We start from the raw sequence: 14272 nt of genomic DNA, 5'->3' as shown, positions 1-14272 counted from the left end.
GCTAATTCTTTCAATGTTTCTTCATATGGCTAACATTCTAACCCCAGCCCAACATTGAATTTGCTTTCCTTTTTTTTTGGTAACTGCATCATATTACTGACTCGTGATCTATAAAAAATCCCAGATTCTTCTAAGGCATACTGCTACCTACCCAATTATTTCCAACTCTGTATGTATGCATTTCATTTTTCTTTCTTAGGTGTGGCACCCTCTATTTGTTTTAAATTTTATTCTGCTACCTAGTACTCAGTTTTTTAATTTATCAACATGTTTCTGAATTCTAATTGTATTGTCCAAAGTGTTTGGAACTCTCATTTTTGTGTAATTGATAAACTTGATCAGGAAGCTTTCTGTTCTAGCATCTAAATCATTAATACAAATGGTAAACAGACCCTGTGGAACCTAATTTGAAACTGCCCACCATTCTGACATTAATTCAATCTATGCTTGCATTTATTCAGCTAATTAGGTAATGAAGTAAAAATAATTCTCTATAGACCACATTTCTCCAGTTTACTTATGATGATGTCATGTAGGATTCTATCAAAAGCCTTGTTAAGGTCCAAACATATTATATCCATTGTATCCCATGACTGCACTCAACTACTTAAACCTGTAACAGAATATACATAAACCAGTTTCAAAATGACTGAAACTGGTTTAAGATAAACCTGATGTAATGTAGTATCAGATTTAACTGATTTGGGTCAAACTGGTTTATGCAATGTCTGCCTCAGACCCATTCCTAGTTTAAGTTAAATCAGAGTCCCCCAGCATCCCAGATGCTTTGCAGCCCTAGGCTGTGCTCTCTGCTCCAGAGAACAGGGCTAGCTCTCTCCCTCGCCAAAGCTATGGTGGAGACTGAAAGCACAGCAACATCTGCTTTGCTTCCCCCTACCCCCACCCCCCCTTGCTGCTCATTGCTCAAGCAGGGACCCTCCTCCCCTCCATCTATCTCCCATAGCATGGACCCCAGTCCCACGGACCCTAGGCATGTAGTATGCTAACTAATGCTGAGAGGTGTCTGTGTGTATGTCTCTCCAATTTCACTGAGACAAGCAGACAGAACAGTGTCTGCTTAGGCTTTCTGGAGCTAATCAGCAGGTCAGCTGATAATGTCCCTCCATTTCCTCCTTGAAAAAAGCTTTTTAAGAAGAGCTTGAGCTAATGAGAGACCTTTGTTTTGTTGATGGGCTGATAAATGCTGTATTATCAGTTTCCTGCTGGCTCCCTTGCCTGTCAGGTTTGCAGACAGTATGAAGAAGCGGGGACAGGGAAATCGAAAAGTTCAGTATCACCAGTAGATGCATGCACTACACCCACCCACTTTGCCTCAGAGTGCTAGCCAGGGACAGGAGTGTTGAGCAGTGAGTGGGGGAAAAGCCTGTGCTGGCAGGGTGGGGGTTTAAACCCCTCCCTAATCAGGATCCTACCGTGGTCTGTCCATGCCCCCTCCCCTCAGCTCAGTACTGTAGAATGGAAGGGAGGGCTACTGTAGTGCCTACCCCATTCCTAGCTTCTAGCCTGAGCCACTGCAGGCATGTGCCTGCATTTCTTCAGTCCAGAGGGAATATCTGTACAGATGCAAACTGATTCAATCTAGGCAGGTTACACTAACCTGCAAAGATTGAATCAGTTCAGGCTCAGGCTTTTTGAATGCCTGTCCCTAGTTTTAAAGAACAAAATCCAGTTGTTTGGCATGATTTGTTCTTGACAAATCCCTGGCGGGAGCTACCTTCCTCCTCCACTATGCTCTGAGTAATAGTGACTAAACATGTACCATTATTTTGTTTTAATGATGGCCTCCCTTTGCATTTGTTCTTGGAAAATTGGTAGAAATGTTTCAAGTAAACAATAGGACTCAGATTTTATACATTCTGAGGGATTTAATAACTTTGTTATTGTTGTTCCTCTGTTTCACTGATTCTTTGAGGGTGGCTGCTAGTCAGTAAGAATACTCAGGGTATTTTATATATCAGTACTGAGATCAGGGATGCTATTATTCACTGTGAAGCCCCATAAAATAGTAAAGGTTGGAATTATTTCTTTTTCTTTGTCAATTAGTTTATTTTATATTGTATGGAAAATGTGAAGGATTGTTCTGGAGGTTTGCTGTTTCCTCAGATGAAATGTCTGCAGTGTCCTTCTGTTCCAGCGTTTCTAAGTTTTATTTTATATTTCTGTCAGTTTAGTTTTCATTTAATATTATTCAATTCCAATCTGTTGTGCTTTAAGGATTTTAGCACCTCTTCTGATTGAATTTTTTTGTATTACATTTATAAGTGTGCAATTATGGTCCCAAGGGATTTGATTTCTCTGCCCATTGCTTTTTTCTTTTCAGAAAGCATTTATTTTGGCTATAAGGACTGCTTTTAGGGTTTCCCAATGGACTCTTGGCAATATCTCTTCATTGCTATTAATTTTCAAGTAATTTTTTATTTCTAACTATAAAAAGATGTTTAAAATGAGTATCTTTGTGGTTATGCCGCAATGAGTTAATGTATGGTATAGGGACTGCCTGTAGTCATAGCTAGACAGGTGGATGATATGGGGGCTTTTAGAAGAGAAATTTACATTCCTGAGCTGCATATGCAGCAAGTTAATTAATAAAGAGCTAATAGAAAAAGCTGACCTTTTTGACAACAATTTTCATTTAAAACTTTCAGGGTTTTTAATTAAAAATCAATTTTTGATGGAAAATTCATTAGTAGCTTAAATTTAGAAAGTTTAAACTTTAAGCAAGTGAGTGGTTTTAGTGACTTAACTTACAAACTTAACATTAGGCTTGCCTTTGTAAGATGAGTTCTGGTCTTGAAGCCACATTGTCTGTGTTGAAGAAAACTGTTGTTTGTTCCAAGGTCTTCGGTTTTCTTGAGGTATCTATCAAACTTAGCAAGTAATACTTCTTCTACAAACAAAACCTTTTTTAAGTTTCAGGACACAGGTTGCCATTTGTATTTTATCTTTTGAGAACATAGTTCTTTCTTTTTTTTAAGGGGGAGTTATTAGAAAACTGTTAAGTTCTAAGTTATCATAGAGCTTGTCAAAACAGGTATACTGTCCATCCAAATCCATAATAATTCTGAGAAAATCAGAAACCTGTACTACATTTTCCATAACAGTCAATTTCATGTAATTAATAACTTTAAAACTAGAATGGCTTGATTGTTAAAAAAGAGCAAAAATAAGTGTGTCTACAGTCCATTACATATTGTGTTGGAGCCATGTCTGAAAAAAATGGTAAGTCAGTATCCTTATAGTATTTGCAAAGTTGGAAAGATTGCAGACTGGCATAGGGGGCCCAGAGTTAAAGCAATTTAGATGCCCTTGTTGAAAAATAGCCTTAAGTTTGCATTTGTTTGTTTGTTTGTTTTCTTTTTCACCTGCTAATTTTTGTGCATGTGAGATGGTGGTGGGAAACTTTCACTATGAGGTTCTTGAAAATAATCAAACCACTGAAATGTGCTTGCAGTTATAGCCGTATTTAAACGAAATGTTCTGTTGTAGGTGTTTCCTTAGCTTTTTCAGATAATTATGATACGGAGTGAGGGAGTGAAGGAGCTTGAGACCTCTTGTGATTTGTGAGTAGATTTTTTTTGAGAGAAATCAGTTTTTTTGTAGACTGGAGCTATTCAGAAGTAGCACTGTTTCTGGGGCAGTGCATCAACTGCTTAGCTTACCTTATAAATCTCATCAGGTCCCTTCTAACCACACCACTGTCCAGATTTGTGGACTTTTGTGAAACTAAAGAGAAAGACAGTGAAAGGCTTTGAGAGGCAGCAGGCTGGAGCTCTTTGTGAGAAGGCTCAGAGGAGGCTGGAAAGAGCAGAGTAAACTAAATAGTAGAGACAGTGAGGAGGAGAAAAGGGGGATCATTAATGCTTCTCCGGCTTCTGCAGCCAATGAACCTTACAATGTTTTTATCAGTAGGAAGCTATTTAACCTGGAAGGAAGTATGTATGTGTCTAGATAGCATGAGGGCCAGGAACAGAGGAGTCTAAAGACAGGGAAGAAGGCATTCAGGGTTAGCTCAAGGATAGAAGAGATGGAAAAGGAAAAACACTATCATGTCTACCCAATGAACTATTTCTTGAGAGTCAGAGAGAGTCCTACTGTTTCACACGCTGACTTGCAACTTGTGGTCATCTGCCTTGGTCATAACCTTCCTTGCTCTTTCCAGAGTTCATCATTGCCCTCTCACAAAAAGAGCTTCTTCCAACTGCTTCTAATCACTGTGAGGGAGATTAAAAGGACCTCAGAAAGGGTATGGTGTAGGGAGACTGGGAGGAAACTGATGAATTGGTATCTGGATGAGATTGAGGACATTTCCCTTTCCTGAACTCTGAGATAGGGGAAACACCAAGTAAGTCTTAGTCATACCATCACGTGAACCTCTGTGAGGGTACAGTTTCCCTTTTTCTACTCCCTTGTGATCAAGTTATGCTTTGAACATTTGCTTCTGCAAGAAAAAAAAGATAGAGATGCTTAAATCACAACACTTCAACATCAGGTGATGTCCTATTGTCTTAAAATCTGGGTCTTAAAATCAATAGTGAAATTTCCAAATTCAGAAGATAAGGACTTTTGAAAATTGAGTTTAATCCAGTCAGTTTCAATGCTTTTCATTCTATCTCAGAGTATTCTACAATATTCAATACAGCATTATTTTTTCTCCCCCCTGCCACAACAATATAGGAATGAAATACCAGAGACCTATGTAATGCAAACAAATAGTTTAAATATCAAGAACCCCTTGTCATATATCCTTCATATTTTGCAAAAAAAAATCCACTTTAGTTCTATTCCAGTATGACAGTTTTGAGGCTAATATTGTTCTTTAGAGAACGAAATAAACCTTACATATTCAGCTATTTATCTTGTTCCATAATAATTCTTAACATTTAGAGATATAATATGTCATCCTCTAGGTGCCAAAATATTTTAGAAACTTCCATCAAATGTTTATAGATGGGGAATCTGAGGCACAGAGCAGTTCACAGGATTAACTAGAGCTCATACAGAGAGTCATTAGTAGAACTGAGAATTAAAACCAGGTCCTTTTAAGTTTGAATCTAAAGACCTACCCACTCAACCCCTTTACCCCATATTTCATTCATTATTGTACATTTGTGTGAATTTTTGGTGATGGCCCACATGTGTGTTTTTGAATCTATGACTTATTTTAAACAGAAGACTTAGATGAATTTAGAGGTAGTGTACACATTGCTTTAGTTAGATGAGTCTGACAAAATTAGAGAGATCTTGGTTGGGTGGCTATATTTTTAACAGAGAAATCTATTTATCTTCATCTTTTTTCTTGATGGTTGTACAGTCCTGTTTGATTTGTTTGACTAAGTGATGGATGACCGGATATGTATATGTTTGTGAATGAGAATGACTATGCCATTATTTCTGCCTTTGTGTTCAATGTAGAGAAATATAAAACTTGTTCTATCTAGTGTCTTTAGTGTTCCTGTGATGATGAGTGTAACAACTCAATATTATTGATTTATTTTCAGATGATGTAATTCTCATTGCTTTCCTTTTTAATCAGTAACTGTAACATTTAGAGTTGCTCAAAAAACACTTCGTTTTATAAAAGCGTCTGCACAAATGTAGTATAGATTTTTTGTCAAAATTTCAATGAAAATTTTCCTTCAAATTTTAAAACTTTTTTGACCATCTCTAACTTTGAGTTATTTCACCATATAGTGAAATCTTGGCCCATCAGAGTCAGTGAAAGCTTTGTCATTGATTTCAGTGGTGACAGGATCCTGCATGTAAATATTTATTTTTTCTATCATTTATTTAAAGTGTGTTCACATTATTTTTCTGTAGCCACTAGGTGTCTCTCTACTCATGTTATTAAGAAATTACTGCATTTGAGACTTGCTTTGGCTCTGACCCCTCATGCTGTTCCCCTGTAAGTGTTATCTTGTGCATTATTTTTTTAAACTGTGATTTCTCCCACCTGCAACTGTGGGAATTCCTGAAGCGTGTAGCTGAAAGTTAGTCTGTGCATAGGTCTGTGATCCTTTTTTACCAGGAGTATTTCTGATAGGGCTTGTGCCCAGCGGAGGTTCTTACACTGTGCCTGTCACCTTGGCTTTCTTACCATTTCTTGCTCCACTTCCCTTGTCTGTCAGTTGGCACTTCACAGGTTTGCAAGTGAAATGAGCTGTCCTACCTCTCAGATTACTTGCTCATTCTGCTGAGTTTAGGAGGCATTGTGGGGAAATCTGAAGTCCTGGAAGTCCTGACTGTGTGTAGTTGGGGCCCCTCTTCTTATCTTCTTTTGGTGGAAGGGCTGAATGTGGAGCAGGTTTGGTCCCAGCTCCTTCGTTGTAGCAAAGGCAAAATTTGAGAAGGTAAATTCCTTTGCAGGAGTTATAACCTCCATCGTCCCTCCAGCAGGATGGGAGCCATTTACCAGTGCCAATACTGCCTTTAACTAAACAACTATTGAAATAGTTTTGAAAAGAACCCTCTGCTCCTCCTCATTTTTCCTAGATATTGGTTCATATGTAACGAACCAGAAATTCAGGAATAAGAAAAATCTAATAGGCCAGATCCTCAGATCTCAATAAAGCCCTGTACCACATAAAAGAACCAAAATGCTGCCATAATGGGGTAAGCAAGGAGTTTGCCTCAGCATGGGGGAATCCCAAGATGGCTCCCATGGTAAAAACAATAACAAAGAGAACTTTAAGCAAATTAACTGAAGTTGCTAGCGCAGGTGTCATGATGGCGATGATGACAATAATGTTGTTTGGAGTCCCCTGTGGTTCAGTGGTAGAGTCCTTGTTTATCCCACAGGAGACCTGGGTTTGACTCCCAGCCACTTATACAACTATAGCCATGGAGGCACTGTCACTCTGGCCTGAAGGAAAGGCTGGGTAACCTCCATTCCTCCAAAAATTCCTGCCTAGGTATATGCGTCAAAGGTCTGGGTGGCCCTCGTGCATCCAGGATGATTGATGGTTGCCACCATTTAATTCTTCAGGTAGCATCCAAAAATCTTTTGGGCTAGCAAGACTCTGAAGTTATATCATGGAGAAAAAATTGAAATGGCTGTCCTTCCTTTAAAAAAAAAAAAAGAAACGATTCCTTTTAACCTTCATAAGTAAGCCCACCTCAAACCTTCCCCTATTTTTTCTTAGAAATCACTTTCAAGGCTACTCCTTTTTCATTGTAATCTCTTGAAAATCATTGTACAATGATACTATATCAGCTTTTGAAGGGAATACAGGCACCTGGTTACTGGACACTGAAATGCTTAAATGGAAAATGCTTAAGTGTACATTGCTTTGTTTCCCTTTGTCTTACACTTAGTGGCTGGAATTTTATCTTGTTATTTTTGCTTTTTATTATCACATTAAGTTCCAGTAGTGGCCATGATGTGTCATGGAATCACTGGAGGTTGTAGACTCCCAGTCAGTGTTTACCACTGTTCCAGGGATGCGTGCTAGCTGCAGAGTGAAAGGTCAGGCAGAAGTGTGCATGTGTGTGTGTGTGTGTGCGTGCGTGCCCTCTCGGGGCATGAACTGCTCATCTACACAGTATGGACTTTTTTGCTTGGTGCCCTGGGAGTCAGAAACATGCATGTTTCCAGTTAGAGACACACTGGCGCTTTTTAGGAATCTTCACTGCATTTCTGCAAAGCAGCACACACACAGTCCCTTCTACTGATCTGCTATAGCAGTACTTGCAGCCGAGTAAGTGCAAAAGCTAGAGCTTACTATGTTTTCAGAAAAGTCAAGGCATTGCAAGATTAGTTCTAGCTCAGCTTACCTGCTTTAGGTTTCTAATGTGCCAGTTTTGTTTTCAGCCTCCTATGCATTGTTGCAAAGGGCTTTTGGGAAGGTGGAAAAGGTTTTAAATGATATTTGTGATCATTCCAGATTTTATTCTCATCTTACTTTAAAGATCCATTAAAGCTCAAATTAAGCAAGACTCCTGATGTTAACCCAGCGTACTGTGAACGAGTCTGCATAACTGTTACAGACTATAAGTAATGCAGTTAGAGGGGAAAATACCGTTAAAGCTTTCCTTTTGAATGATAATAATTTTTCCTGTAAGGGTCTTTGGCTTGTTTTAATGCTTTGATTGCTTAAATATTTTTACAGAAGAAAGCTTACATGATTCTTAATTGCATCCTAAATTGAGAAGCCTCTATATCTTAGGCAGGGAATTAAGTCATTGTGCTTTTCTTAAGGATCTCTGTCTTGTTAATCTTTTAGATAAAATGAACTCTAGAGTGAAAGTCATTAATAATGATATTTTAATAAGAAGTATTCAAAAGAAGTATATATCCTTTCAGATTTAAAAGATGCTATCTGTGAAGCCTAAGCTTAATGTGACTTGGTAGGGACATCTAGTGGAGAAAAATAAAATAGTAATACTAGTGTAACATTTAATGAGGATATTTTCTTTTGACTGTAGTTAAGTCGTAATCAAGGTCCATATTACTTGAATTAAACTTTGCTCTCACTCAAATCCAAAGTGTTTGTTTCCAGGCAGAAAAGAAAGGAAAGATAATTTTATTTTTACTTTTGTAGGGCAGAGCTACAAGAAATGCAAGTACATGCCCTTAAATGACACATTATAATTATTTAAATTTAGTTTGGAACTTAGCATTTTATTCCAAACTGTTCCACAGACTTGTTATGTATCCGTTAGCAAGTAAATTAATCTTTCCATGCTTCATATTCCCTATCTGTAACAAGCAGAAGATAACAGAGGATAATACATATCTATTGTTGTAAAGTGCTTTGATATTCCTTGGTTGGAGGAATAATTAAAAAAAAAGGCTTAATAAATCACTCTAATTACAGGCACAACAGGAACTGAAGTTATGGACAATTCATAAGGGTCATTATACTTAGTCTTTAATTAGCTGTGATAGTGGACAGAATGTTCCTTTCAATTTTTTCGGACATTGTATCAACTCAAGGAAAAGGATCATTCTGTTTCCTATCATCAGAGTATCTTGCCACTGTCCCATATGCTAAACCTCTATCCTGACTCTTAGAAGTGATTCTGATGCAAAAGAGGCACATTAAGCCTTACTTCTGTTTATGGGTGATTTAATCAGATTGATATATAAGGAAGCCACAGAAAGGGGCCTTCAGGATTTCAGAAACTCAGTAGCATTAATGTGACTCCCTGGAGAGCTACTGAAGATAGGGTTATAAAAATATTTAAAGGGCTTGCCCAAGATTTCTCCTTATGCCCTATATTTCTTTGGGATGCCTGAATGTGTGCAATATCAATTTTGGCCATTTATCCTTAGTGACAGCTCCATTTAAGAGCTATCCAGTTGTTCTAGTGCAGGGGTGGGCAATTATTTTGGGTGGAGGGCCGCTTACCCAGTTTTGGTATGTTGTTGAGGGCCACATGGGTAGCCCTGCCCCTTGACAGGTGCCCCGGCCCCTGGTCACCATCTTGGGCTGGGACCTTGCACTCCTGCCATCCTACTCTGGGCCCCACCGGCCCTGGCCCCAGGACACTGGTGCAGGCCCTGTGCTCCTGCTGGCTCCCCACCCACTCACACCCAGTGCCCCTCAGCCCTGTGGTACAGGCAGGGGGCAGCATACAGCCCTGACCCCCTGCTTGCCAGCAGGGAAGAAGCTAGTGCTGAACATGGGGAAAAGCAGACCCTCACACGCTCCATGGCTGGCACTTCCTGATGCAGTCGCTTGCAGCCCACGAGGGGCTGTCCTGAGTAGGCACAGGCCCCTCACGGGCTGCAAGTGGCTACAGCACAGGGCACCAGCCACGGGGTGAGTGAGAGGCTGCTTTTCCCCACGCTCTTGTAATCCACCCTGGGCTCCGTGTCAGCTCCGGGCTCACCTGTTGGGGCTGTGTGCGGTGGCAGCAGCTGTGGTCCCCCCATGTGCCATGCCAGGCAGTGTTGGCTGCTGCTGCCTGCCCGGAGCATGTGCCGGGCAGCCCATAAGCGGTGGTGGCAAACACTGCCCAGCACAACACATGGGGGGTGGGGCGCAGCTGCTGTCACCACATGGAGCCCCAGCAGGCAAGCCCAGAGCTGCATGGGGCCCAGGCTGGTACTGGGGCTGGGTTACAAGGTCATGATGAGAGTGGGGGGGGGGGAAGAGGCCCCTCACCCACCCCATGGCTGGCGCCCTGCACTGCGGTCGCTCGCAGCTCACCTGGGGCTGCCTGTGCTTGCTCTGGACAGCCCCACGTGGGCTGCGAGTGATTGAAGCAGGGAGCACCAGCCATGGGATGGGAAAGGGCCACTTTCCTCTGCACCAGGAAGGAACAGGGAAGGAGCCAGGGGAAAAGCTTAGTACGGGGGGGAAAAGCGGTTCCTCTTTCACCCCGTGGCTGGCACTCCCTGCTACAGCTGCTGGCAGCCTGTGTGGAGCTGTCTGGAACAGGCACAGACAGCCCCAGGTGGGCGGTGAGCAGTTGTAGCATGGGGTGCTGGCCACGGGCAGGCAAGGGGCTGCTTTCCCCCCGCCCGCACTCAGCTTTTCCCTGGGGCACTTTTCCCTGGGGCACTTCCCTGCCTGGGATCCTCCCCTGCCCTTCCCCCCCACCCTTTCCCCCCTTCTCCCTTACCTGCAGTTCCAGTGCGGGGCATCTGCATGGTCTCAGGCCAGACGCTCCTGATAGGGCTTCTGGCTGAGGGGGGTGGGGCTGGGCAAGCCCTACTTTTGTGGGCAAAATATGGCCCGGTGGGCTCCCTCTGGGTTATACTGCCCTTGGTTCCTGTCATTTCTCAATCCGAGCCCAAATTATCATGCTGGGGGTCCATAGTCAAAACCAGGCCAGAAGTTAGGAGCTGGAGAGTCTAGGACAAATGACAGGGTAGGCAAGAGTAAGGTACTAGAGTCCAAGGCAGGGGGCAAGGCAGGGATAAGGCACAAGGGCCAAAGACTGGAGCAAGGCAGGAGGATTCAGGGCAGAGGCAAGGCAAGAGCAAGGCAGCAAGGTCCTAAATAGCAATGCTTTAAACGCTTCCAGGGCAAGACCCTGGGGCAATTGGGAGGGTTTTTGTAGCCCTCAGATCAAGATTTTGTAGCTTCTATTGGTTTGCCTGGGTCATGTGCTCTCCCATTGGGAATCTCATGGGAGGGTCCAGGCTGAGGTGGGTCCAGCATCCAGCCAGCTACTTCATGGTGTGGCAGCCCAGGCCTCTGTCCCTAAGCCCAGAAGACCTGGGTTTGAGCCCCAGGGGTCCTGACACAGTGTTCCATTTGGATACATTGTCCTTTTGCTATATCCCTGACTGCCATTCAGCTGAGGAAGTAATATCCAGCAGTCTGGGAAGTCAGGAAGTTTTCCAGTGTTCCTTTTGCTACATACAACTTTGGAGAGATGAGGAAAAAGAGGATACAATGGCAGCCACTACTCCAAGAAAAAATGAGAGAAACTGGTTGAACTGTCAAACTCCTTACTGTCACAAGGTGCACTCTGTGATTATTAGGCCTGTGCAAATAGAGAAATATTCAATTCGGATTCAGACTTGGATGATTTGGAGGACACTGTTTTGATTTGGAGATCTGGATCACTGTCCTGAATTGATTTGGCTGGTCAGCTTCAGAAGATTTGGCACTGATTTGAAAAGATTCAGTGATTTGGATCATCCAGGAAGAAGCAGGCACAGCCGGGTGGCTGAAGGTTCTCCCGCATCTCCTCTGGCTGTGTCTGCCTCTTCCTGGGTGGGGAGAGCTGCAGGAGAATTCCCTTAGCTGCTCTGTCCAGCCCCTGGCCCCAGCCTAGTCTCAGCACTTAAAACAAAAAAAACAAAAAAAAAAAGAAAAGAAAGCCCACACTCACCGGCTGTAGGAATAGCGATTGGGGCCTCTGGATGCTTGTGGCAGAGCCTGCCTGTGCAGTGCTTGGCAGTGAGAATCCACCCTCCCCCCCTGGCTTGGCACCCATGCATAAGCTTTCACATCATGCAGGTGCAGAGTGGCTTGGCAGGGCACTGCACGCTGTCTGGGAAGTGGGGCCACAGGGGCTGAGCGATGCCAGGTTCCGGCTGACAGGTGGAGCCATCTCAGCTCCCAGACAACACGTGATGCCCTGTTGGGTAGCTGCCCAGTGGGTGCCAAGTGGGGCGGCAATCTCTGCTGCCCTGTGCTGCATGGGGGGGTTCTGCCACGAGCACCCAGGGCCCCAATCGGCAGTCCTGCAGCCGGTGAGTATGGGGCTTTTTCTTTTTCTTTTTAAGTGCTGGGAGGCTGGGCCGGGTGGTGGATGGGGCCAGATTCTCCCCCAGCTCCCCTGGCTGTGCCTGCCTCTGCCCCAGTGGGGCAATTCCCTGCTGCTGCTTGCTCAGCAGTGTGGTGGAGGGGGGAGGGGGCACACCACAATGCATGGCATACCCCTCACTTGCAGCAGTGCCGTGCCTGCATCAGTGCTGGGAACTGGGGATCTGCCTTGGCGCTGCTTTCCATCTGGCATGGGAGGGTGTGGATGTGGGCATGGCAGTGCTGCCACTTACTCCCTTCTGCCTGCAGCAAGCTGTGCCCACATCCCACCCCCCGCCCCCACCCTGGCTGGGCAACCAGCAGCAGAGCAGAGCCCCTGCTCCCAGTGCTGCCGCACCCATATCCTGCACTTCCTGCTCCCCTACCCGAGTAACATGCCCCATACCCTGGCTGGGCAGCTTGTCCCAGCCCCAATTCCTTCCTCCCCCATGCCCTTTCCCTCCCCTCTCCCCTAACCCCAACAGACTTACCAGCTGGAGGCTTCTATCAGCTGCCTGTTTAGTCTATGGCCAAATCTCTGAATTGGCAAGATCTTTTCCAAATCTTTTTCTGAATTGATTTGGATGCTTTGAATCAATTCAGAGCTTTTACTTGGTCTCCCAATTTGATTCAGATTCAGAGATTCAGTTCCTGAATCGGGCTGAATCACCTCCAAATTGGATCAGCTACTGAAGCTTCACACAGCCGTAGTGATTATGTTGGCTTTTTGAGTTGATACAGAGAAATTTGTCTTAACAATATTTGGGCATTGGGATGACAAAGAGGAATATCCTAGGTGGACTGAGTGGAAGCAGAGATCAGCCCTCCACTGTAATCAGTTCTCCTCTCTGATAACCTGGCTTTCTGCATAGCAAGCGGAGATCACAGAGGTACTGTGACCTTGAAAGCAGGTGTTTTTCAAAAAAATCTGGGTGCTCTAACTTGATTGGTCTCTAGGTGAAGCTGGAGGTGTAATGGAAGATGAATGACTAGAAACATGGGGTACTGAAGAGATGTAAAACATGTTTAAAAAGCACTAAAGAGGGAAATGAAGAACTGGGGTGTCAAAGTACCAGGAAAAAATCTACATTCCAGTGCAGGTAGAGAAATAGGAACTCTGCATAGGAAATAGGAACCATACACATAAGCTTTGCTTTTCGGTTTTTACTTAAAGAATAAATATTCCAACTGAATAATGGAACCCATCTTCTTTTGAAAAGATACATCACTACAAATGTCAGCATGCCTCCCACAACTAAATTTACTTTTGGATTCATTGAAAGAGCCATGGGCCACATTCAAATGTACAATGGTGCGTGCTTCCAGCAACACAAACAGTAGCAGCACAGGTGTGCTTTGTTGTGGTGACACATTGACCTACTTTGGGCAAACTGCTCTTGCTCACCGCCTCCTGGATCCCTGTGTCCTAGAGCAGCAGGAGCACAAATGGAGCAGTAGAGATCTCACAGGAGGATGAAGCCTCTATTTGTTCCAGCACCAACTGTTTTCATGTGTTCTGTTCCACTTTTTTTTCTTGGTGCTTTATTTTTGCTACCAGGAAATCCTGGTAGCAAAAAAAATTGCAGCATGGGGCACATTATAATGTTCCATGTGTGTGGTTTGTGGTACCACAAACTGCACATGCCTGCATGTCTGGATGTGGCCATGGGGTATAAGAGTGATGCTGAAGCCACACAGACTCAGAGTCGTGAAGCATTGAAAAAAGTGGCTGCCTGCTACTTAATAATAAAACCTCCATGAGGAACTGTATAAAGGCTAGAAGCAAGAGGGTGCATGTGTCAATAAGCCTCATAGCTTTACGGTTGCAGGGTCACAGAGACACTAGTATAGAAATTATGAATAGGTAGAGCTGGAAGAAATCTTAAAAGAGCATCTTATCCATCCTACTGCACTGAGGTAGAATGTTTGCTTAATTTCATAGATTTCATAGACATCAGGGCTGGAAGGGACCTCGGGAGATTATCGAGTCCAGCCCCCTGCCCAAAGGGCAGGAAGTCAGCTGGGGTCATAGGATCCCAGCAAGATAA

This window comes from Crocodylus porosus, unplaced genomic scaffold (genome assembly GCF_001723895.1).
Source record: "Crocodylus porosus isolate Cpor-Errol unplaced genomic scaffold, CroPor_comp1, whole genome shotgun sequence".
Lineage (NCBI taxonomy): Eukaryota > Metazoa > Chordata > Crocodylia > Crocodylidae > Crocodylus > Crocodylus porosus.
This window is presented reverse-complemented; position numbering follows the sequence as displayed.